This window comes from Typopeltis vanoorti, chromosome 1 (genome assembly GCF_054136105.1).
Source record: "Typopeltis vanoorti isolate ZY-2024b chromosome 1, IOZ_Tvanoo_1.0, whole genome shotgun sequence".
Classification (NCBI taxonomy): domain Eukaryota; kingdom Metazoa; phylum Arthropoda; class Arachnida; order Uropygi; family Thelyphonidae; genus Typopeltis; species Typopeltis vanoorti.
In genome coordinates this window covers 137,349,120-137,371,551 of record NC_143549.1, presented here as the reverse complement: position 1 = coordinate 137,371,551, position 22,432 = coordinate 137,349,120, and the positions used below count along the sequence as shown (strand labels likewise).

At 37.1% G+C, this 22,432-nt stretch overlaps 1 protein-coding gene across 3 annotated transcripts in view; it reads right to left on the bottom strand.

The window, feature by feature from the left end:
* bchs (WD repeat and FYVE domain containing 3 bchs) overlaps window positions 1-22,432 on the bottom strand; it is a 1,305,514-nt gene that overhangs the window by 608,705 nt on the left and 674,377 nt on the right. The window lies entirely within an intron of this gene.

The window sequence follows — 22,432 nt, the reverse complement described above, 5'->3', positions numbered from 1 at the left end:
GCTTGTCTTTTTAAAAATTAAGGACAGGATCAAATCGCTCTAGTGGATCTCAATCATTCAGCAAAAGGGAAATGGGTTTTTTTGAGTCAAAAGATAAAATCAGTGCTTAAGCAATTGTCAAAAATGTAGAGGGCTAAAAAGAAGGGAATATTAATTAGCAAATATTATATTATAATTTCTTTAATAGTAGCCTCCATGCAACTGACTGACTGTGGTCAATAAAATAGATCAGTTATTGTTACAATGGCATTTTCATCCCTACATGTGACTTACTCTCAAGAGTTTAAGCTTAACAACTTACGATTGGTAAGCTGCTTTATGATGCAGAGACAATTACTTGAAAGATAGGATAAGGTCACACTGCTGTGGCTTCATCATGAATTCCTAAAAATTCAGCAACACAAGGGGGGGGGGGGGAAATATCATCATCAAATTCCTGACATGTACCCTCAAGGGGGTGTACAGGATATGATAGTACTACATGAAAAACTTACATCACCACTAACTTCCTATCTACAATTTTCTTCCAAATCGATAAGTTACCTGTAAAGACTCCAACATTATCAGATCTTTGATTCCTGTCTTCTAAGCCACTTTTTACTGTATCAATCCACCTATATCTTGGTCATCCTCTGGGTCTTTTTCCCTGGCAACCTGGCAGAATACTTGTTTTGCTAACCATTCCTCTCCCATCCTTTTTAAGTGACCATAACATGAGACTAGCTCTGCTAACACATTTCTGTATGCTAACAATGTCAAGTTCTTTCCTAATATCCTCGTTTTTAATATGATATTGCCACTGATGCCATATCTGTTCATACTCTTCTCAAATCTGCAGTCTCTAGTCTTTGGTCAATTTTTTTTTTTTTTTTATATCTAACCCAGCTCTCTCAGATTCATAAGTTAAAATTGGCATGAACACTATCTGGTATACAGCTAATTTACTGTTCTGACTAATTTCTCTCTTATTCCATATAAATATATACAGTTGGCTTCCTATCATACCAGCTTTGTCTATTTCCATATTCAATTTACCATTATCACTAAAAATTGTGCTTAAGTAGCTGACATGTTTTACTTGCTCTACAGGTTCTCCATTCATAATGCAGTTGATATTTTCAATGCTTCTGCCTATTTTCATTGTCTTTGTCTTGTGATTGCTGAATGTTCATACCATTGTCGTGACGTTCTATTTTCATGTTGTGTTCTAATACGCCATCTTGTTTCAAGTCACTCTTATTAATAAAACAACTAATTGCAAATTGATCACCGATCCAAAAGTAGTGAAATTTATAATTATACTGTGCCACCCTATTTTTAGATTAGTCTATATAAAATAGTAGGATCAATTCTTAAATTAGCTAGCAGTCCATTCATTATTTAGGCCGAATTATTTACTATTCTACTTGGGGCATCCACGAGATTCGAATTTTTTATGAACGGTGCAATAAAAAGGAATTCAGGCAAACACAATATTTAGATTAACAAAATAAAACATTTAATATATGATATATAACAAATACAAGAATTCTGCTTTTAAATGAAACAATACAATCAACTTAATACATCTTGCTAAGTCACTCATGCCAATTCAATGTTCTAAACTTTCACATACAATTCACAGCTTTAAAATCACATGCCTTTTTAACTCAAGTTAATAAAACAAAACTTCTCATTTGATCAGTCTCCACATATCTATCAGCTGTACTTAATGTTTAAATTCACAGCAGGCACTAATCAAGGTAGACAATATTCCAAGCAATCTTATTTCAGACTTTGAACTTCGAAGATACGTTATAGCTAATGTTAGAATAAACAAACATGTATGACTACTCTTACCAGATACAATCCTCAATACATCAATTTATTATGAGCACACTTATGAATTAACTATTTTACGCTAGCGGAGCACATTAATAAAAATCCTCCAACGTTTTAACTGAACTACTATTAATCGCGCTTCACTAATCTAAACAACAGCAATAAGGTACTGATATCTTTCCTTGTTTACTTTTCTCCAACTAGTTAAATTCAATATAATTCTTCTCAGGGCAACATAGAATTAAGACGTAATCCTAGACTAACTGGAACTAATCAGAATTTTCCATTGAATGTCCAGTTCTGTATTTATCCGATTACGGCATTAATTTTCCTCTACAACAACAGCTGACTTCACTTGCAGCTAAGTATATGATTCACTACGTTTTGGCTCACTTCTAAACACTATATCATGAATTTCTGCCTTAAAGAACTTATAATCTTCTTTCACTTCTTTTGCTTGTATCCTACCTTCCTTCCCGCTCCGCAAAACTCCCTCTCCTCTCTCTCTAATTAAAAATCTTATTGCTTTTACTCTCCCCTTTCAGTCCGAAGGTCACGCTCTCTTCGACTCGTGCTTGTTTATTTCATGTGTCTCCATGACAACAAATGAACGCAAACATTTCGCTAATGTAATACAATACTCTACCACTACATGAGTGATTACATAACGTTAAATTTTCACAAATAAGAATAAACAGAATATTTGAGCTACTTAATCAGCTTTTTCATTACGTATACAATTAATTATAATAATACTTTTCGTTACATCATACAGGGTGTTCGGGATAAATTTGACAGTTTCGTAAGGAAAAAGAAAATCTTCTTTGTATCTATTAAATTTAATGAATTGACAAAAAAACATTACAGGCAGAGTTAATTACAATACTATCAACAAGATTTACTCAAAATAACCACCATTAGCATCGATCACAGCTTCAATTCTGCTTCGGAACCTCGAACAAGCTGATGCTACAGTCTCCCTGGGAAGGGCCGCAAAAACTGTTTTAATTTTATCCATTAACTGGGCTTTTGTATTACTGGAAGTGCGATTGGTGTCTTTTTCAACTGCGCCCAATACAAAATAATCCATGGGGTTAAGGTCTGGGGAGTTTGGAGGCCAAACATTTGGACTGGTGAAGTCGTAGAAATTTTCAGACAACCATTTTTGACTTTTTCCAGAGGTGTGGCAAGGGGCCGAATCCTGCTGCCATACATACGGCCTACCATTGGCTACCCTTGTTATCCAGGGCTTGACTACAGTTAGCAACTCCACGAACAAAGTCCGAATTCCAATGCCAGGGTTCTTCAACACCTGTTCCTGCAGATTTGCGAGGAATTCTGCTGTACGAACGCAATCAGATCGTCTGCTAGGGATCTTTCTTCTTGCTACATCCTCGTAGTCACCACTGCAAGTCTCTAGTTCATGTTTGATTGTTTTTACTGTATTCAGGGAGCATTGGGCAGCAGTCGTAATATCCTTATTTTGATGGCGGGCACGAATCATCATGATACAAGTTATTCTCTTCCATGATTCAGGTGGGTTCCAGCTATCCATCCTTTCTGACATCTTGTATATGAATGAAGAAGGGTCCAAACTTTTAAATGAAGAGAAGTGTGTGTTAATCCATGTAACTTACGGAAAAATATAATTAATTATAAATATGTCAAATTTATCCCGAACACCCTGTATATATATTTTAGTTATCATAAATTCTACACATATTATTGTTTAATAAATTAATAGTAGGTTAAGTTTAGAATAAATATTTAAATAGTAATCCTTAATTAAGGAATAATAAATAATTTTTATACAAATCATGATTAATATATAATAAACAATGTTAAATGTGAATGAAAAAAATAAATTACACAACATAGTTTCATTCACAATTTAACACCATATCTATTACAACAGTTATTTAATTTAGTCAGGGAATCTTGCAGACTTGTAGGAGATTTATTTAGAAGTATAACATCATTCCCATAAAGTAAAGAACTGAGATTAACATCTCTGATTTTGATGTCAGGCTTAAACTTTCCTTCATAATCTGATCCATATAAATAATGAATTATAGAGGGGATAATGTACCTCCTTGTCTAACACCAGATTTAACATGAAACTATCTTCCTGATCTTCCTGTATTTCCTTCAATTCTAACTGCTGACTTGCAATTCAAATAAGGACTAAGTATTGCTTGATATGCTGCTCCATTGCAGTGGCGCACCCACGATTTAATCTTGGGGGGGGGGGGGGGGAGTTGAACGGATAAAAATATTTTTAATACAATGAATTTGCATTAAAAATATTTTTATCTGTTCAACTAAAATTCGTTAAATTTCATTCATGCAATAAAATTAATTAAATAAATTCATTAGGTAATTATAAAAACTTATTTAAAGAATAAAATCCAGTTTCCTTTTTACAAAGCTCTTGAATTTTTACAAAGCTCTTCAGTCGTGGTTACATTAATCTCTGTGTGTGTGTGTGTGTGTGTAGCAAAGCTAGTCCGTTCAATCGTGATTGTGTCATGGTATATCTTAAATAGGTTTTTAAAAGGCATAAGTTAGAAAATGACCTTTCACTGATGCATGTTGTTACCGGAAGCGTTGTAAATATTTTTAATAAGTTATAGATGTTAGGATATATCATTTTGTCACACTTTGAAACTGCATCAATGACATTTTTGCATCGAGCTATTGCAAATGGCTTTTCAAATTTCTTATACCACAACTTGAATTCAGCATTCAAAATTGCTGGATTTGTATGAGGCAAATCACCGGCATAAAATTCACACAATTGATGAAAATCTTCCATTGCACTTGCTGTTGGAGCATCTTTTCCATTTGGTAGAAGAGAAAAATATATATTTCAAAATGTTGCAGTGCCGAGTGAAACGTTGATAAAGTTTAGTCAGTTTAGTCAATATTTAGTCAATAAATGGAATGAAATAGTTCTCCTGAAATACTCTTCTACAGAATTGACTGGAACATTGGCCTTAATGTTTGTTTTGATGAAATCCTTGGCTTTTTCATGTCAATATTAAAATTATTGGCTTTTATATATGCTTCATCAAAAATATCTTTAAATGAAGAATCTGGTGTTTCACGAACGGTATTTAATTGAGCCACAACATCATCAACAAAATTTAGGGCAATTAAGAGGTCACTTATTTTTGCATTATTTTAGACAATGGCAAGGTGCACGAAATATTTTTTGCAATCTAAATAAAGATATTATAAATCTTAAAAGATATTATTATAATATTATAAACAAGTTAGATAGGGCTAAATGGCCTTGCCTACTCCCCCCCGTATACGGGAATAAAAAAAGGCGTTAGCTGATTTTTTTTATATTTTTTTATTATAAATGACAAGGACGTCCTGTCTTTTAGGGGTATTGAAGAAATTTTGTACCTTTTCAATTATGCCAATGCAATTTCTTATTTGTCACAGATATAGCATCTCCAAGTGCCAAATTCAAACTATGTGATGCACAATGAACATATAAAGCTTGTTGATATTATTGTTACATAACATCTCCAGGTAGTCCAAAGACATATCAAGGAAGGGCACCTACTCTACAACTCTCCGTCTTCACCAACCACAACTACAATCATCATCTACACCAACGCTGTCTACCACCAACCACTACCACTAGTATTTTCACAGAGAATCACAAACATCCATGCCCATGGCAAGATTCAAACTCGCAGCCTTTTGGCTGGAGAGTCGGCCAACCAGGCCGGATATATAGATAAAAAATTAAATTTTATGAAAAAAAATTAAAACAAAATTTTTATTTTTATTAAACAAATAAATAAAATGATATAATTATGTTACTATTTACTTTTAATGAGATGGATGAGCTTCTCGACCTTGCAGAGTTGCTGGATATCTAGCTCAATATTGGTCAACTTCAGTCAAAGATTGGCACACGCATTAAGACGAATTCTGTATTTTGATTTTATTTGAAGGAGAGCGATGAAAATCGTTTCTCGCAAAGATATGTTGTAGAAAACTGCATGACGATTTTCGACTTCAAATAATTCGGGAAATTCACTTCTCACTGCAGGCGAGATCCAGGATCGAGCCAAACCATGATTATGGAATTGCATTTTAAGCCCACTGTCACTTGAAAGCTCAATTAGCTACTCTTTTTTTGATAACGAAAAGGTCGTTCTCGTGACTGCAAGCCTGAAATGGATCGTGAAATCACAGAAATATCTTATAAAAAGTTATTCGGAAAATGCTTCCAAATTCTATTTCAGAGTTTTGAGGTGGACACAAACCCTTTCCCAGTGGTTAAATTCTAAACTAATAAGTTTCAAGGCCCTATACAAAATAACCAATTGTATTTACTTTTTGAATACTATCCAGGGAAGCTCCAAACCTCCCCATCCCTTTCATCACACGTTTGTAATCAGGCTACTGTTGATATTGACTTTATATATGTTACCGGCAAAGTGTGAAAAGCAGGCATTCTATAGAGTGCATGACGTTTTTAGGTAAAGTATGAAATGTCTGTTTTATTTTAATATTTTACATACTTTCCCTAGGCATTGTATAGAATACCTAGGCATTATATAGAATGACAAATACTATTTCAGCAAAGTATGAAAAATGCTTTTATTTAAAAGATGCATGTGAAAATGTAAGTATAAAATGTAAGATACTGGATTTTTCTATAGAAAGAGAAAAAGACCAGTGCTGAACTACTTGTTGCAACAAGGTATGCAATTCAAAATGTCATTCCAAGACTGGAATGACATTTTGAATTGCACTTAACTGACTTTTTCATAAAAAAGCACTTCAAATTTCGGCAATTGGTCTTACAAGTTCACCTCATGAACCCTTGGCCGCTACCCGTGGACAGAGTGGAAGTCACTGACCAGAGAGCTATTTCATGGTCAGGAATGTCTCCAACTCTCAGTAAGTCCTTGGGACATAGTGTGAATTGTGATCTGGCATAGAGTTGGTTTAAAATTCCTTCAGCAGTTCCAAGTCAATAAAAACCATCGTCTGTCACACTCATAACAACCGCCAGTAGATTTCGTGAGTAACCCCATCTCTTGTTGATGTCTGGGATAAGAACTCGCACAGTGCCCCCCCAAAGGTGCAGGAGGAAATTTATTGTTGGAATCCATTTTCATTTTTTCAGCCTGTATTTCCTGATTCAATTTAGATCGAATTTTACCTTAGACAGCATTCTCAATTTTGAAGCAAAGAGTACACAAAATATTAACATCGTAACCTTCTATTTTCTCATTTCCATCGTCTTTACTCTCATGTCCATAGGTGGTATGAACCTAACCTAACCTAAATGTAACCTAACCATTTCTGGGACATAAAGTCCCAGAAATTAGGTTAGGTTAAGAAGTACTCTGGCTCTCTGTTTGAGGTGAGAGTCAAAAGTCACGTCACGTCACTTGTCTTACGACATTAAAAGTCACTGCCGGAAGTATTTTATACTTTGCCAATTTGCCTTTTGGCATTCTATAGAATGCAGGAAATGTGTGAAAATCTAAGCGTTTCATACTTTGATGTCCCACTTTCAGCATTCTATAGAATGCCGGTTTTCACACTTTGACGGTAACATATACACATTCAAAACTATAAACAATTGTTGAATAATAACACAACAATGTACGCATAATTATCGTAAAGGGAGAAAAGTCACAAAACAGAAAAATGTTCCTACAAACTAACCAATTGTATTTACCTTTGAATGAGATCCACTGGTTGAGTGTCCAGCAAGTCAGCAAATCTTTCCTTTCGTTCAGCGTATTAATATTATCACATTGCAACTGATGGGAATTCTGTGTTTCATTACAGACCTCTTTCTCTTCAGAAACTACACACAAGCTGTCATTACAAACTCGTTTTGTATGATCACTATCAGCCGAGATATTTTTTCCGTTTAAAGAAGGTACCAATGTACTTATCCATAATTGAAATATCATACTTACTCGCAAATAACTCTCACCCCTGATTTTACTTTTCAAAAAAAGAAATTAAAAAGTTTTGCATATACTTCACAAATGAAAAAAAGCTGAAACACGTTCAGAGCATGGAGATAGTAACTTGCTCCAATAGTAAACAACACGCCCTCCCCCAATAGCCACTATATTGCAGAGGAAAGAAAAACAAGTACTTTTATTATGTCAGTGAATAAGGTATAAGCAGTCTGTGTAATATATTTCTCAACAAATAGTGCAATTAGAGACAACTGGGATAAAAAGGACACTAATTAATAAATCACATGTCCCCTCATACAGAAGCTATGCTGTATATATAGACTCAAGCAAAACCATATGTTGCACCGGCAAACACAGTATCTAACTAAAAACTATTGTTATTAATTAGATTGTGTGAGTTCGCTCGGCAGCAATAAAATTCAACCGAAAGTTAAAATTCGTAAACGTGTTAAAATTAAGATATATATATATATATATATAGTGAATGCTGTTATGGCAGTTTCACATATTATTGGAATTAGGTTGAAGAGAGTTAGCATTTCAACTAAATTGTCAGCTTGCTTTTCACATGATTTCCGAGAAATATATAAATACCGGAGTTAACTCACAACACATTTTGTCTAAGTATTACTTAGCACTTCTGAAGATATATTGCGCCTTGGATGAAGGAGGACACCTTCAACAATAAAAATCAATAAACAACAAGCAATTGTTTGAAATGTGGTCATGTGGACAACACACGTTCACATCAAATCTGACAAAACAGGAAGGGAAGGGTGGAAGCAATAAAACTATACTGTTTTTCACTTCACCCCTCTTTTATTACTCGTCATTCTGCCGCGACAAATTAAAATAGTGGCAAAATGTTCATTCCATGAACATTCTTCAGTTACCTTTTTTTTTTTTTTTTTTTTTTTAAGTATTCATTTATTTTAATAATTTTTACTTACTTATTCAATTTTTAATTTTTTTTTTGGATAATTAAAATATATATATATTTATTTGGTTAATTTAAGCTTCTGGACCACCTGTCCCATCGTCACGGACCATAGGTTGAGAAACACTGCTACAGGGTTCTCTCACCTTATGTGACCCCTAATTTATAAGTAGCATAGAAATAGAAGACATGACACAACATAAATAAAAAACGAATTTTAATTAGGAAAAGTATTTGGAAAATTTTCTAGTGTTTTTTAACTTTTTCTTTTGGGGGAGGCCAGGGCCCTTTGCCCCCCCTGGGTGCCCAAATCCCAAATTACTAGTCCATCCTCGTTTGTTCAGTATCCAGGTAGATACCTAACAGGGTGCACCACGATTGGACATTAGGTCAGAAGCCCTGGTTGGTTCTCTGAATTGTTTTAAAGGCTCTCACTCTCTTTTCATGAGGTTATACATTTTTCAAAGATGACCTTATCCATTATCTATTGCCACATGATACAGTTCAATCTATAGCAAATAACCAAAAACTTCCCTACAAAAGTTCCACATGTACAATGCTAATATATTAACTGTTATCGTAGTCTTTAGAAATTCGTAATAGTGAGAACTGACTGTATATCTTATTCAACTTTTTTGATTTTGAAAGTTTATTTTTCACTTGGTTAGAGTATAATAAATTTAGTTTAATCCTTTATCCAAGTGTGAGCAAACAAAGTTTGCACCTGAAAGTATCTTCAGGACTGGGGTAAGGTGGTACAACACAGGACAACTCCTTGCAAAGGTGGAGCAGCTACCAACACTCCTGTCTCAGTATCTCTCATAATGCAAAACACATCTTGCAGATATGATGTTGTACCACCTTATTGTGTTGTACTACCTTACCCCAAGTCCTGAAGATGAAAAGGCTGCCCCAGCTGTTTTTGATATTTCTGAAGAGAATTTCATTATTTGTCCTGAGATTGGGTGTATCACGCCTGGAAAGTTGGAAGAAATCCCAGTATACTGCTTTGGGTTTGTGTGTGAGGATTGCTATTCCTCTGTCTCTGAGTGTTGTGATCGATTTAACTAATGTACGGTACCACATGGGCACCCCCCCCTTGAGCGGGGTCCAGCATAGTCCGTGATCCCAAAGAGGGGGAGGAAAAGTCCTATAAAGTATCTAATTAGCAGGCCAGAAATGTGGTTGGAGTTTAAGGCCTTCCGTAAGGTTTTGAACGTGTTTGCTTGTAGCAAGCTTTTGTGATTGGGCAGAGCGTAACCCCCTTCTTCCTGTTTGAGTTGTAGGTATTCTTTCTTTACTTCGTGTTTTCTCCCATTCCAGAAGAAATCAATGAGTTCTTTTGATAATTTATTTTCTTGCGACAGTGTGATGCCTGTGATGTTGACAGTGTGCATCAGCATTGGGGTGACGAATGTTCTTATTACTGTCGCTCTGCCATAAAAGAAGAAAAAGGTTGGTTTGAACAGCCTTATCCTGTCCCTGCTTGTCTCCTGCAATTATTGGATTGGTAGTGCTAGGGTGTCTGAAAAAGGCACGCCTAGTATTGTTAGGGGCTGTGTCTGTAGCGTTAAACCGCAGGGAAGTCCAGTGCTATGGAAATTTCCAAAACTTTTGATTTTAGTTTTTTCAGTATCTCCTAAATGCAAAACACATCTCCTTGCGGATATGTCTAATGTTATGCATTAAGGGAAGGGCCACTACCCAGACTAGTTTCGACCTTTATTGAGGTCTCTTTGTTTCAAACTTTGTTTGCTCACACTTGGATAAAGGATTAAACTAAATTTAACTATTATTATTATTATACTCTAACCAAGTGAAAAATAAATTACTATACTCTAACCAAGTGAAAAATAAACTTTCAACATCTTTCTCTAAATCCAGAGTAATTTATTAAAAAAGGGTGGCACACCATTTGGAAACTCCTATAGGTAGAGATGACCTGTGAATGCTTCTGCCTGGTATCTCAGCTGGGGCCTGGCTCCCACTGAAGAGACCCTAAGGGTAGGTTCAAGGTCAAGTATAGCAGAAGAGATGCTTTGTACTAGCGGAGTTGCACCACCTGTAAAGATTACCGTGACAACAGCAGAAAACAGCGATTCCCGCCAGAGGCAAAAGTAGTATCCTTTCGACCTGCAGTCGACTAGGAAATCCAGATTGCACGGACGGATTTGAGAGCTTCATGCACCTGTTCCATTGAAGTACTCCAGTGTTGGTAAGACCTTTTTTTTTTCTGTCTTTTCCTTCTGGTACTTCCTTTGTTTGGCGCGTATTTACTGACGAGGAATGCTCGGCGTTCCTCGACTTTGGCCCTTGCTAACATTTTTTTTTTTTTTTTCCTATCGATAGTAGTTAGGATTTCACATTAACAATGACATCCTTTCTGCCCAGAACTAGGACTCTCGGTATCGAGGTCAACCAGTCCATACAGAAGTGGGCGTTGGCAAGAGCGCTAATTAACGAAGTAGGGGCAGAGAACATATACGATTTTACACCGTACCTGTGGGGGAGATTTCAAATCGTGGTCAAAGACGACCAAACAAGAAGGAAACTATTAAACGGTTTCCCATGCTCGAGACAAACAATCAGGCCTTTTGTAGTAGGGACCCTACGCAAAACATTAAAAATAGACAGGTTTCCCCTGGAATACCTGGAAAACGAAGCCCACATCAGGAAATTCTTTGGTAAATGGGGGAAAATTTATGATATCAAAGCGGTAGAGGACGAAGAATTCAAAGGCTGGAAAACAGGAGAAGTAGAAATCCAGATAGATATGGAGAAAGAAGTTCCCAACTTCATTTACTTGGGCCAAACCAGGGTTATGGTCAATTACCCAGGTGTTAAAAGATTGTGCTTTTGACGTAACTCTGGTGAGCACCTTGGAGAAAAATGCCCGAGAACACAATGTAGAAACTGCAGATCACCGAAGCACAAACTAGAAAGCTGCACAGCACCGTGTTTCAAATGTGGGAACTCGACTCGCAAAGTTGACACATGCCCACACAGGACACACGCAGAAGTAACTGGAGGGACCATAACACCGGTCAGGGCTACACCCATCGGAAAACCTGAGGCTTTATCAGGGAACGATTTCCCGAAGCTCCCGCAACAGGCTGCAAGAGGGGGAACAGCGGAGAACACAGCCTTCACAAAAATCCCAGCAGGTAAAATACCCAAGAAAACCCACCACACGAAGGAAAAAAAATCCCAACAACGAGATGGGAAAAATTGATACACACAAGAAAGAAGAAGAAATGGTCGCAATCAGTGCTCCAACAAAAGCGCACAAGAGACATAGAGACAGAGGAAAAGAAAAAAGCCAAACAAAGTAGCCTACTGTCATCGGAGGACGAAATGGATAACTCCCAAATTATAGGCCAATGTGGAGCAACAGGCACAGAGCCCTTCGACGAGGCTGTAACAATGCTAGGAAACCTACTCCGGGGAGTGGACCATCCTGCAGAACCCCAACCACATATCCACAGAACGGACTCTTCTAGCGACATGGATATGGACTTTCTAGGCAACCTCTGTATTGATCTCGAGGCAAAAAGTCCAAACAGCTACGATGGAGAATCGGATGTGGTTTATGTAGACCCACGAACAGATAACCCACCTTCTAAACATCAACATGGAATTTAAAATTGCCACTTTAAACACTAACAGACTACACAACCCTTTTGCGCAAAGCACTGTCTGGAGGCTAATGTTAACGCACAAAATTAATATCCTCCTGATACAAGAAACCCGTTTTTATAAGCATCGGGACGTGGAGAACTTCTCGAGAAGCTACCCGGTCACCAGCTACTAGTGCTTCGGGAACGTGCACTCGCGAGGGGTGGGGATACTAATTCGCCCCCCAATCGTGGGGGGGGGGGTTTCTTCAACATCCAGAAAGATGCCACAGGACGTCTGGTAGCAGTCGACTGGAAGTACGGTGGCCGTACCATCCGGCTTGTTGCAGTTTACGCCCTGAACAACCCATACCACAGAAGTGGTTTCTTCTCTGCCCTTGAAAACTATCTCATGGGAGCAGACCACCTCATAGTAGCCGGAGATTGGAATTGTGTGGAAGACACACGTTTAGACAAAGTGGGCGGGAATGCAAACACTGGAACTGGCGGTATTACCACCTTAAAACGATGTTGTGTAAACTTTGATCTCGTCGATGTCTGGAGGCGGAATAACCCATCCAAAGTAGAGACAACATGGTGCTGCGGCCAAATATCGATGAGACTAGACAGGGTGTACGTATCTCGAAACTTGGAACAACATGTTCAGAGGATACGTCACACCGCAGTACACAACATGTCAACAGACCACAAAATGGTCATATTCAAAATCACACTCCCAGAGGTTATGGAAACAGCCAGAGGTCCTTGGAGGCTCCCTTCTACCTTTCCCAGTCTTTTTAGTGACCAGCTACAGAACCTTTGTGACAGATGGACAAACACCAACTGGGACTGGGAAAACTGGCTGTGCTTCAAGTGGCAGGCTAAGGAACTGTTTCAAAACTGTGGATGCGAAAGGGCCTACAACAATGTAAACGACTGAGGGATCTCTACAGGGAACTCGGCTGGTACCGGATAAACAAATGGAGCGGAGTTCCCTGCGAAGATCTTATCAGACAAGCAGAAATAGAGTTGCAGCAAGAGCGGCAGAGTAGAGTCGAGGACCTCGACTTTCGAACGAGACTCTATCTCAGAAATTTGGAAACGCCTTCTGCCGCATTCTACAATCAACAACGGGTGGTGGCAAATGACGAGAGAATGATTTATCAGATCGAAGAGAAGGGCCAGATTCTAAACTCAACCCATGAAATACTCCGTCATTTTCATCAGCAGTATCTCGGCATCTTCTCTGACCAGCAGGGCACGGATGACTTCAGCAAGTGGGATGTCAAACGTTTTCCCAATCATCTTAGTGCCCTGCATGACAGGCCGATAACTGCGACGAAAATAAAGGCAACGTGCAAAACAATCAAGACAAAAAAGACCCCAGGGCTAGACAGACTAGGGATAGAATTCTATAGATCTATCTGGGATTTTGCACTGCCAGCATTAGTAAACATCTTCAATGAATTTCTCACTTCAGGAAACATCCCCGAGGAATTCGTTAAGAGCTATACAATCTTTATCCCCAAGAAAGACCGAGATCGGAATTTGTCAAATAACTGGCGTCCGATATCCTTAACCAACTTAGACTACAAGATTTTCGCAAAAATTATCTGCACGCGCATTATGGGCGGAATAGAAAATATAATAACAAGCTCACAGGTCTACGGAATCCCAGGTAGATCTATGGAATTTAATCTCTTCTTGTTAAGAGACCTAATCAGACTGGCCAAAGAAAAAAAATACCCCCTGGCACTTCTCTCCACAGACCTGGAAAAAGCGTTTGACAGCGTCAACCACATGTACTTGCAGGACACCCTAAAAAAAATAGGTGTGGGCCCGAGACTTCGGTGTACAATTAAAAATATGTATGCGGAGGCCTCGACATAACTGTCTATTAATGGGTTTCTGACAGAACCAATCCGCATAAAGAGAGGGGTTAGGCAAGGCTGCCCGCTAAGCCCCCTCCTCTTTTCTCTAGCAATAGAACCCCTAATCAACAGAATTGAGAACACCCCCGCAATTAACGGTATTCCACTGCCCCAAGTCTCCAGACAATGCAAAATAGTGGCATATGCAGACGATGTAGTGGCTACACTCAGAGATTCTGAGTCCATCTGCATCTATCTTGACATACTACAAAACTTCAGCATAGTCAGTGGTCTCCGAGTTAATGCACAAAAAACTAAAATCAAAAGTTTTGGAAATTTCCATAACACTGGACTTCCCTACGGTTTAACGCTGCATACGCAGCCCCTAACAATACTAGGCGTTCCGTTTTCTGAGACCCTAGCATTACCAACTAAAAAATTACAGGAAACAAGGATGGAAAGGATAAAGCTGTTCAAACCAACCTTTTTCTCCTTTTATGGCAGAGCCACAGTAATAAGAACAATCATTACCCCAATGCTGATGCACACAGTCAACATCACAGGCATCACACTGCTACAAGAAAATCAATTATCAAAAAAACTCATAGGCTTCTTCTGGAATGAGAAAAAACACGAGGTAAAAAAAGAATACCTACAACTAAAACATGAAGAAGGGGGGTACGCTCTGCCCAATCTCAAAAGCCTGCTCCATGCAAACACATTCAAAACTGTACGGAAGGCCTTAAACTCAAACCACACTTCAGGCCTCCTCATTAGATATTTTATAGGATTTTTCCTCCCCCTCTTTGGGATCACGGACTATGCTGGACCCCACGCAAGGGTTGTGCCCAAGTGGTACCGCACACTAGTGAAATCGCTCACAACACTTAGAGACAAAGGAACAGAAATCCTCACACACAAACTCAAAGCAGTATACTGGGATTTCTTCAAATCTCCAGGCATGATACACCAAATCTCAGGACCAACAACGAAATTCTTTTTAGAAACATTAAAAATAGCTGGGGACAGCCTTTACATCGGGATCTTGCCTGGCGAATAGCCTAAGGGCGGCTCCCGGTGAAACAGGTTAAATCCATGTATGTACCCAGTCCGTGCGACCCCTTCTGTGATGTCTGCCGAGGCGTGGAAACAGTGGAGCATTTTTTTTATTTTTGCCCACCAGCCCAACGCATCTGGCAAAGACTGAGCACAACATTGGGAATCCCGATGCTGTCACTAGAAGAGGTCGTGCATCTACAATTCCCTCCACTGGTCAACAAGACCCAAAAGTTCGCTATCTTCTTAATTAACGTCTTAAAGTATCACATCGGGAAGGTATGGAAAAAATCCCAAGTACAGGATGCAAATTTAATGTATGCAAGAATAAGGAAAGGTTTTTTTTCTATCTACCTAAATTTCTTGCGCAAGAGAGACATTTACTAGGAGACTTTAAATTTGTGAACAAATACTGCAAACCACTGAAAATATGCTTTCTCATACAGGGACGCATCAAGTCCTGTATATATCTTCAGAATCTACAAAACCCCACCTAACTCTCCCTAGGAAAAGTAATAACTATTCTGTCCTTCCTTGCCACAAAGCTTTCGCTGGCATGGATTCTCTTAATCCAAACAAGGGGAGGTAGATCAGAGAACCCGGGATGCGAAGGCTTACAGCGAGGCGGTGCCGCTCCCTGTGAGCGGCATCTCCCGGGCCAGATTCTACCCCATTTTAAGTCCCATGGTACCAGGTCTGCAAGTTCTTCGAAACATTCTTATTTATTTCAACTTACCGGACCTTAAGTCCTTTCTTAAAAATAAAAAATAAAAAAAAAAATTTTAAAAAAAAAATCTAGTCTGGACATTAAGTTCGAATTTTATGGTAAATTTATATATCCAGTTTGGACCATAAGTCCTTAGATTTTCAATAACAGCAGTAAATTTTAATTACATGGAATACAAATAAGGATTTAGTAACAAAAATTACGAACAAACATTTAAACTGTAAAATACTGTTCCAAAACAGGGTCAACGGATATCCTCCATAGACACCTGATTAAATCATTAAATTGGATAAATTCATATGCGACTTTAGACAAAATTTTATGGTTAAGTTAACCTTTTTTTGAACAGATAAATTGAGATTGTGTTACAGACCAATTAGCCTAAAATGGCTAAACAGATTGACTGAGGCTTCTTTTACCTCCTACTATCCTACTCTATCTTGCATTATCCTCCTCTCTCACTGTCTGCTGATCCTCAGCATGCTTTATTCTCCAAAGGCCAATGATGAGAGACATGAACTCCCATTCTACCCCAATAAAGGTCGAAACTAGTCTGGGTAGTGGCCCTTCCCTTAATGCATAACATTAGACATATCTGCAAGGAGATGTGTTTTGCATTATAGGAGATACTGAGATAGGAGTGTTGGTAGCTTGCTCCACCTTTGCAACGAGTTGCCCTGGTGTTGTACCACCTTACCCCAGTCCTGAAGATACTTTCAGGTGCAAACTTTGTTTGCTCACACTTGGATAAAGGATTAAACTAAATTTATTATACTCTAACCAAGTGAAAAATAAACTTTCAACATCTTTCTCTAAATCCAGAGTAATTTATTAAAAAAGGGTGGCACACCATTTGTCAACTCCTATAGGTAGAGATGACCTGCGAATGCTTCTGTCTGGTATCTCAGCTTGGGCCTGGCTCCCACTGAAGAGACCTCAATAAAGGTCAAAACTAGTCTGGGTAGTGGCCCTTCCCTTAATGCATAACATTAGACATATCTGCAAGGAGATGTGTTTTGAATTATAGGAGATACACTGAGACAGGAGTGTTGGTAGCTTGCTCCACCTTTGCAATGAGTTGCCCTGGTGTTGTACCACCTTACCCCAGTCCTGAAGATACTTTCATGTGCAAACTTTGTTTGCTCACACTTGGATAAAGGATTAACTAAATTTATTATAATCTTGTTCAACTGTTTGATGTTACTCTCACAAACTTATTCTTCTTAAGCTTATAATTAATATGCTTGTTTAATTTGCTAAACTTGGAAAAGTAGATTTCCTCAATTACTCCTCATAGCAAACATTCCGAAGGTCCCTAGATGATCTCATTAATGGATTATATATCACATATCTCTTTATCTACAATTTATCCTGGTAACATCTGCATGGTATAACCCATGCATGTCCCAGTAAATACTTTATATAAAGCACTATCACCTTTTATTGCTTCCATGACATTTCTCCTGATTACACAACTTTTTACATATCTCCAAATTTCAACTTCAGGTTCACTATCACTCCATGATCTTTTTATTGCCTCCACCTCCTATATAACATTCTCCATTTCATTTCATTTCTTCTTCTTCTTCTTCTCCTCAAAGCATGTACCCATACACTTTATAACACTGGTAACTCCACTCATCTACTGTCAGCAGATTATTCAAATCCTTCTGCAGCAACATCACATCAGAATTTTCTACCAAAATGCTCCCAAATATGCAACTTGTTGGAAACGTCCAGCAATAAATTGATAATCCATTGCATTAAACTTCAACACTAGTTTAACATGCAGCATTCTATCAAATGCCTTTGTAAAATCTAGACAAACATTATGGTATACACATCTTTTCCATCAAACACAATTGTCACTATATGACAAAATATAATTAACTTTCTGAAACAAAATTGACCTTAGATCATATGTCCTCTGGAAAGATTCCTGTTCTCATTAGTTCAATTTTAAATCATGATGTAATGAACATCATTCATTCCAACAGAAGCAATTAATGTGATCTGCTTCTCATCTCACCAGTCTCAATTTATGTAATATTATCTCTCCTTGCAAATAACTGATGATGATAACTGATGAGTATGCAATAGGAATCACAAAACAATGCCCTTTCTGTGACACACGTATCTCTATCTCACCACCTTCCAACCATTTGCTACCATAAATGAGGGTCCTGTTCTGCAGCCATCATCAGTCTTCCACTTCCAACAGCCAATCTCTTCACTTATCTGTCCTGTCTCAATCTATATCCTCCATAATTCATATCACAACCTTGCTTTCCTCATATTATTATTATTATTACATAGATTTTGTAGCTTTCCAACACAGCAAAAAATAAATAAATAACCAATAAATAATAACCAACTGGTGTTATCCTCAGATAAGCTTACATATGAGCTTCGAGGATGAAAGCAGAGAAATTAGTTCTCATCCAAGATGTATCATATGTAACCAAGTGCATGTAATGTATGTATCACACGTAAACCAAAGTATGTAATGTATGTATTATATGTAAACAAATGTATGTAATGCAAGTATCATATGCAAACAAATGTAAGTAATGTATCATATGTAAACAAATGTAAGTAATGTATCATATGTAAACAAATGTAAGTAATGTATCACATGTAATCAAATGTATGTAATAACTGTAACAAAAGTATGCAATATAGAGTGATTATGTCCATTGATATTGTATATACAGAGTGTAAAATTGCAAAAGAAACATCTGTAATAATCATCATTATGAATATTATAATAATATATGTTGTAAACAGTTATTGTTATTATTATTTAAAAAAAAACTTTATGTACGAGAAAGTAATTGTTATGTATAATTGTCTTCATATAATGTATGTAATTTATCTGAGGAAAAAAAAACAAAAAAAAACATGACACCTCCAGGGAGTTCAAAGCCTCATCGAGGGAGGACACCTACTCTACAACTCTCCACCACTCAAATCCACTAACTACTATTACTTTCATCATCTACACCAACGCTATCTACTGCCGACTACCACCACTAGTATTTTCACAGACAAGCACAATCATCCATGCCCAAGGCAGGATTCGAACCCTCAGCCTTTTGACTGGAGAGCAGATACACTAATCACTCAGCCAACTAGGCCAGCTTTCTTAGGCAGAAACATTTCCCCTTCCCTTGATGTAAAAATAAAAAAATTTTTTCTACATCACAGAAAAATTATATAAAATCACATGATAATTCATTCTAGAAAATCTAGGGAAAAAAAATGGTATATGCATCTTTTCTGCTCAAAACTGTTACTACTATTATAAGATGTAATTAAGTCAATATAACATAGCATGCTTATTTTGTTTAGGAGCACTGAAGTTTTGAACTTGCTATAATAGTAATTGCTGGCTTAAACCTGTGATTTAGTGATGAAACTGTTATGAAATTTCCATTAAGACACATCAAATCAACAATAATATTTGAAAAACATACCTTGAAATTATATTTACAGTGAACTGCAGTACTTCTTAAAGATACCAAGCAATTTTATAAGCTAGGTATTTTAATAATCCTTTTTCCCAAGTAAGCAAACAGACAAGTATGTCAAGTCTGTGCCTGAACATAGTTCAGGTCTGAGGCAACTCATAGTAAAGGTGGAGTAAGCTCTGATCACTTTACTTAGTATTTTCCCTGATGCAAAGCACATCCCCTTGCAGAGATGTATGATGCTATACATTAAAGGCAAGGGCCACTACCCAGACCGGTTTCAACCTTTATTGAGGTCTCATCAGTGGGAGCCAGATCTAAAAATGCCAAGGTTGAAGTAATGCAGAGCTTATAAATTTTACCTAAACAAGTTGCCACAAAGTGCTTTGACCTTATTAAATAAAAATCTCAGGATGAGAGTAAGATCTTACTTTCTGCAGTACTTCTACTACCATAAACCTGATAATTTAACTGAGAAAGTATATGGGTAATTATTTTAAGGACTTAAGAAGGGAACAGAACGACCATGAAAGAATAAGTTAGAAATGAACTATTTGAAATTAAATGATTATGAAATGAATATAATAAACTGTAAAGGAATAAAGTACAAAGGTTAAAATACACAGTGTAATAATTAATATCACCAGAAAAGGATGAATGAATAAAATGAAAAATGATAATTTTATTTATTCTTAATAAATAAAATCTCATAATTATGGTGTACGAGCTGTTTTGACAAGGTGTTGGCTTTAGAATTACGAAAAGTGCTCTCCTGAGGAAAGATGGCTCGAGTTGCTTTTGCTGGCCTGGTTGACTGAGTGGGTAGCATGCCTACTCTCCAAGTAACACCCTGTGGATTCAAATCCTGAATTCACAAAGATTCATGCCATGGGCATGAATGTTTGTGAATGTCTTCTGGGGCCCCACTGGGAGATGAGACCACTACTCCATTTACTGGAGGTCCTAAGTGGCTTGAAATAGTTCCACATTTGACCTCTGGAGCATGATTTTGAGATTATGTAACATTCACATAAATAAAAATCTAAAACAATAAAGAAATCTAATAAAGAAAAACTTATGACTGATAATAAAAACAAACAAACAAAAAAAAATCTTCATTAGAAAATTCCAATTTTTACTTTAATACCAAAGAAATATTAATGTTAACTGCATACCTGATGTGAATTTTTTTTCGGAAACTTAACAAGACATATGTTAGTTTTAAACATTTGTCACCACTGCATATTCTGCAGTGGTGACAAATGCAGAATATGCAGTGGTGACAAATGTTTAAAACTACTGCATATTCTGCAATTACTGTTTTCTGATATGTGTCCTTAAAAGATATGTAGGAGAAGAGCATGGTATTCCTCTTCCACATATGTGATTTGTCAAGTCTCTATACATTTCTTCATCAGTAATGCTAGTGTGCAACCAATCCACCTACACCATTCTCTTTTGGGAGTATTGCTGGTATTCTTACATTTGTATTAATATTCTGCAATTTTGTATTCTGTTTAATCATATCTTTAGATTAGTGCTGCTCAGTTAGTCATGGAAGGATGGCCATTTTAGTCACTTATTATTAAAATACCTTTCATATCTTTCCTTGATCATGCTCACAACATGTAACAGTAAAACTTCCATGCCTTTGATTTCTTGCCATAAAAAGAATATGGATGTCACGTTTCCTAGCCATTCTCTCTGAGTTCTGCCTTCACCATCATCATAAGTTACAGAATCTCACATTATCTATACTGTAAGCTAGATTATTATAATATTATTACCATCAATCTTCATGTAGTCAGAAATCCATCAAGGGGAGGTCCATATCAACTGCCATACCTCATCTTGAATTCATTCACACTACCTGAACTCAAACACAACTTCATGAGAGAAAAAATCTAGCTTTCACCCCTTTCTTGATTGCATTCATTCTCAACTTCGATGGATACTCTCGTGCTTTCTCCATTCCCATAAAATTAAAAATGTCATCTACTAGTATACTATATGACCTCTTCAAAAGTTTCTAGGTCTATTATATAGGTCTATTATATCAGCCCCTTTCTGCTGTTTACTAGTGTCTGTAGTCCACATTCTTAATCTGGCTTCATAATCTACATTCCAATCTATGTTTCTAAACACAATGTTTCTATTATATCTCTTTTCATCCATCTATTCCACAAATTGCTAGAATTACATTCCTGCAATCTGTCCTCAAATGTGCAATTCCATTGGACAGCTATCATTTTAATCACTTGCCTCTGGGGCTTTTCAAGTGTCTCCCCAGTGACCCTATCTATGCACAGCAGCAGTAGTCTAGATTATCTTATCAAAGTCTTGTAAAGTTGGAGAATAACTTACTTTTCTTATGAGTTAGTATTGTCGTCAACAGTGCCATTATGGCTGCAAGCAGACCTCACTGACTGCTTGCAGCAATTTCCATTAATATGACACTCTGCTTGCAATATCCTTCATCCAGCATCCATAACTTTACATTGAGAAACATTACTGATACCGAAGAATGTTTGCTCACATCTGATAACTGAATTTATCCAGAATGACTTCTGCAAATGTCAGCCTGCCATGATTCTGTATCAGATATATTCCTTCCTACTCACTCCAACTTAGCATCATTTAGCAAACAACTGGATATCACTTTCTAGTATATCCCAAATATACTTTAACATCTAGTCCATCTCCAATATTAACATATTTAAGTATTAATAACATTAATATTCTGCAGGTTGGGTATTAATACTGTTAATACTTTTACTATAACTTTTTATTTTCATCCACTGTCTAGAATGCAAAGCCTGGCATTATTTTATATACTGCTAAGTTCCAATGTTGCTATATTTCCACTAATGTCTCTCTTATTTATAACAAAATGACACATCTAGTTCTCTACCATATCAGCAATGCTTATTCTATAAATTAATTCAATATCCGTTTTGCATC